A 5,377-nucleotide genomic window follows, 5' to 3' on the forward strand; every position below is an offset into this window, starting at 1 on the left:
TCATTGAATGTTTTATACCCCAATTCAAACATTTTATTCATAAATGTATCATTATTTAATTATTTAACTAAAAGATATAGCCAATTTTCTTTCAACTTAAATACATTGTACTATCGTTTAACTAAAATATATAGCCAATTTTCTTTCAACTTAAATACATTGTACTGTCATGATCGATCAAGTTGCTTGGTGCTTACGTCTTATGTGATGGATAAGTTTGAGGCATGTAATTGATAAGAACCTTTTGGTTTTACTCAAATGATACTGCCAAATTACAAATTAGTACTCTTGATTGTGACTTTTTAATTCTTTTACTGTTTTTAATATGATCTTGTTTTCTTCTAAAACTTCTAACATATAATATTTTATAACTAGATTTTATCCTCGCCGCGTTGCGGCTCGGGTCTTACAAATGAAAAGTTTCATATAAAGTCGAAGCCTGTTTGTAACATTCCGCCTAGTACGATCAAGGTTGAATGGTTTCGTCCTACGTTTTTCTCAACTCATGGGTCTTACTTTTAAAGGCACACTTGGGGAGCAATACACGCATAAAAATGATATCATCACCACACATCATTCAAACTGAAAAACACGCGACTCCGACACCACCTTTTGTACAGAAACTAATATAGATAAGCAATCGACTATATACAAAATCTAAAAAGAAGTGTAGATGAAAAGGATGAACAAACCCTTAAGCATTAAATGTAACAATCTATTCCATTCACTTAGATTCAAATGATATAGCTTAGTTGCATTAGAATAAAAAAAACAAAGTGACAATAAATACTAACATGTCCATCTTCTATTGGACTTTGTGATTTTTCTTGTTTCTTCAATCCAATGAGCGCTAGTCAATTCAACCTTACCAGCTTCAACTTCAAGCTTCCAGCAATTTTCTCTAAAAAAATCAGATATAAATATTTCCAGCAATGAGGATTATAATATATAATATATACTTGAAAATTAATTTGTGAAGTTGTATATACCTTGTCAGTAGTGCAAGGCTTTTAATTTATTTGGTGATTTGCCTTCCTTCCAACATTTTCAAACCTTTGTCTGCAACATAGCAAACGGAATGAAAAATCTGTAAGCCAAATTGGACCCCCTTGTTCAATTTTTTTATTTTCTAACAAAAGAATGAACATGTTAGATATGACTACCAAGTCTATATTTATTTTCTAATAAAAGAATCAACATGTTAGATATGTGTACAAAAAATATATTAATACATTACAACCAAAAACCTTGAAATAAATGAACACCTCATTATCTTGTTGTTGGCCTAAGACTGTGGGGTATGGGGCGGGGGTTGGGGCGTGGATTGGCTGAAAACGCCCAAGCCACCACCCCGGGTGGGCTTGGGTTTGGGCGTGGCCCAAGGGACGGGAGTTTAAAACCGGGCGTGGGGCGGGCTAGCGATCCTATGTGGCCGGCTCCTATTCGCTTGTTGGCTAGGTCATAGCGGTGGGCGTTTAAATTTCAAATTATAACCGTTTGGTCAAGCCAAGAGGTTCACCCACCCAACATCGCTATATATATTAACCCCAACCCCACCGGCTGTCCGCTACCCCAACCCAAACACACTTGATCGAACCCGCTACCCCAACCCAAACACACTTGATCGATGGCCTCTTGGACACACGAAAAAGAGCTAGCTCTTGTCACGAGCGTCGTTGACGCAATAAAGGGCCGACAACCCGGTGAAACGCGTTACTGGCCGGAAGCTTTTGCTAGCTACCGGCATAACGTGGGAAACGACCGGCACAACTTAAACGCGTGCCAACATACCCCACGGACACGTCACTCACCGGTGTATTTTTTGTATTTTTTTTAATAAACTGCCAAGCCACGCGGGCTAGCGACGCCCCGCCATACCCAACGGACACGTCACTCACCGGTGGGGGGGGGAGGGGGGGGGGGCTCGAACTCCACGTGTCAACTAATGCCCCCAACACCCGCCCCACATACCCCACGGTCTAAGCCTTGTCAGTTGTTAAAAGAACTGTACACAGTACCCTCGAACAAAATATATATCCTATAAAGCAATTGGATCCTGCTGTGTTGAATTTTAACATTAAGCATGGCAGATGATGCTACTCTTGTGAAGAATCAAGTCAACCATATTCCATATAAATCTAGAAACATAAATAAAGATTTTAAATAGAAGTTAAAAAATCATCAAAATAAGGCATATACCATACCATTATTAACACAATACATTCAATTCTGTGAATAAAACAACAAAAATTATGGTTGGAAATTAGGGTTCATACATATATGTGCAGGAAAAGAGGAATTAAATTCTCACAGCCACCAAAACCATAAAAAGTGAACAGTCACTAACCTAGGTGAAAGTAATCTTGTTCAAAATTTCACTGTTCCGCTGCTGCCGGTCATTGTTGCCCCTATACAACAGTAAACACTTGACAAACCGCTGGCAGTTGGAAGTTAGAGATCGACTAAGGAAGGTATCACTATAAGATGAAACCGAAAACAGTTTGATCTTACCTTATTAGAACCCGTTTTTGTTATCCAGAGAGAGCAAGAGAAGTGAGGCTCTGTCACCGTCGTTCCCTTTTCCGGCCAATAAGCTCGCCGCCGTCTATCGTCCTGCCATAACCATCACCGATGCACGATCGGACAATCGAGATCACTGCCATGATCTAAGTCTTAGATTGGTACCACTCACGCGCCGGAGTACTCACCGGATATTCGCCGGATGCCCTTCATTCTCTCGTCGGCTCTCTCTCTCTCTGCCTGCCAACGCTCTCTTTGTTACTGAGGTGTGGATGTGTGTTGGGGACTTGAGTTGTTATCAAGTGTCCAAAAGAAAAAAGCAAAAACTAATGTGGTAAAAGGGAAAATCGGAAAAGTATCCTGACGCATTCATGCTATGTAAATTGATATATATAATAATAATAATAAGTCGAAAGTGGATTTATTTTATATTTATAAATAGATAAATATAAACCCATTAAAAATTTTATATAATATTATATAATACTACAAAAACTAACTTGGGGTACCACTTACTTATGTAACCATCATGTCCACACAAAAACCATATTTACACACCGTTTCGGAATAAAATTATATTATATAATACGATATCCAAACCGACACGCTCACACACATACAAAAAGCATTCATAAACCGACGCGGCCATTCAAATTAAATTACCTTTATATATTAGAAAACCAACAAAACCAACATTTCTTTACAAAATTTACGGCTCCCCACATTCAACCCAATTTAATATTTTATTTTCATCTTCCACTTTCTCCAATACTTTCAAAATATATCATCGACCCCATTCGTAACAGGCATCCATAGTTTCACCAATTCTGTGATAGAATTTTCACCAAGAAGCCAATTAGAGTAAGCATACGTATTTTATGAATCTTCACTAATGTAGACATGAATTTTAAGTATTCATACAACATAATGGAGGCCATTTTCAAGTAAGTATGCATATATAGACTTGCATTTCTTTACGAATATTCACTAATATGTTGTTTAATCTTTATCTTCCAATATGTTAATGTACCGATTTCCTTAATCATCTGATATGTTTGGTATAATTCCGTTATTTCCAGTTCCATTTGGCGAACGATTTTGCCTTTCTTACATCCGTTCCTAGCCGGTTAACGTTCACGTTCGTGAAGCATGTGTGATGCGTTTATTCATTCAAATTTTTAATGAATTCCCTGTATGTTACATGTTTCATTTTTTGCATGAGTAACAACAATCGTCTTCCTGTTCCTGTAATCCACTTTGCAATATTTCCTCGATTGAAGTTATTAAAATATATAGCATTATTCAAATGATCAGAAAGTGCATATTTATTTAAATATATATTTTTTTTCATGATATTATGTATTTATTTTTAATATTTGGTTTATGGTTATGTTTTTTGTGGTTTAGTGGTTCTTTGTGAAGTTCTGTTGTTAAGAAGGACGAGACCAGAAGGGTTGCGAAGCCCAACCCTTAACCGAAGAAGATGTAATGTAAAGGCACTCTGTTTTAGTTTCTTTGTTATTTTGGTTTTTAATTTTTTTAATGACAATTCTGTTTTTTTTTTTAACTTGGAAATAATTTATCATCAAATTTTTTGGATTTAATAGCCATACATTATTGGTAGAAATTGTCGCCATTGTTTCTGGATCATCTGGCAATGCGTTTTTGAACGCGTCGAAGATTTGACAGTTACTAACAAGTATGAACCGTCGTGATTTTCATTACCTTCTCCAAGAAAAACAAAACTTTGATTGTAGCGTTGAATTTTCAAACCATTCTAACCGGCAAGTGAAGTATGGGCGCCTAACTGTCGCATTTATAAATGAAACGATATCTCCATATAGAAATCACACATATGGCGGAGATTGGTGATTAGTTGAGGAAGATTGTGGCGCCACTTTGACCAATCGATACATCACATACTACAAGAATGTCGCAACAATTTCAGTACACAGGCGACAGACGTCTGCTTTTTGTTATGACACGTCCGCATCGATGTTGGCGAGTACACGTGCAGCAAACACGTCATTTGTCCTCACGGCAGTATGTAACGCCGTTTCTCTCTTCGGAATGGCATGGCGGTTGAGTACGGAGGCGTTTTAATAGGAAAGTTTCATTTGTTTTAACGAATCTGATTCCAAATGGATGCTCTTCGGATCGGCTAACTGTGGTAAAGTGGCAAAGATGTGTGAGAGAGTTGTGTGATCACCTACCACAATGACGTAGTGAACGGGACTGTACCGGAAATCAAGCTTTTCGGATGAGGGTTATTCCGGTCCGATACCTTGACCTGGACCGACCGAATCTTTGGTTCCCGATCCGGTTCTGAAAACACTGCTTCATTCCTTTGATTAAATTGGTTCATCTGAATTTGTTGTGTATTCATTAATCTGCCAATTACTGTACCAATTTCTTTAATCATGATTCATTTAATATATTTTGTATAATGTATTTACGTGTTGAATGGATGATTAAAAATTGTGTATTTTTAATAGTGATTAGGTTCACGTACAGTATTTTGGTTCCTCAATTGGTCTGCCCTGAATTGTGATTCAGTCTCCCCAATGTACAAGTTTTCTTGCTTGAATCTCTTATCTTTAGCATAGCTATTACTAATAATTTATGAGATCAATATTTTAAAAACTATGATATTTTGTATGGTAAGGTGCATAATAACAAAGGAGAACAGTAAGTACTTTTTAGATTGTTAACTATGAATTCGCATCTAATGACTTTCATATTATTATTCGTTTAAAAGATGGTCAATTGGTCATCCTCAACAAATAAGCAACTTATATCCTTTACACCTGATGTTGTAATACCCTGTATTTTGTTTATAATAAATTCAACTCCAACT

General features: G+C 36.8%; 1 long non-coding RNA gene across 1 annotated transcript; it reads right to left on the minus strand.

The window, feature by feature from the left end:
* Positions 1-672: 672 nt before the first annotated feature.
* LOC110878956 lies at positions 673-2,870 on the minus strand. The gene is made up of 3 exons (XR_002558329.2): positions 2,348-2,870; positions 990-1,059; positions 673-901 (listed from the first exon to the last, which is right to left on the minus strand). It is a non-coding gene; the product is annotated as an uncharacterized LOC110878956 (long non-coding RNA).
* Between the last annotated feature and the right edge of the window lie 2,507 nt (positions 2,871-5,377).

This window comes from Helianthus annuus, chromosome 9, assembly GCF_002127325.2.
Source record: "Helianthus annuus cultivar XRQ/B chromosome 9, HanXRQr2.0-SUNRISE, whole genome shotgun sequence".
NCBI classification, from domain to species: Eukaryota; Viridiplantae; Streptophyta; class Magnoliopsida; order Asterales; family Asteraceae; genus Helianthus; species Helianthus annuus.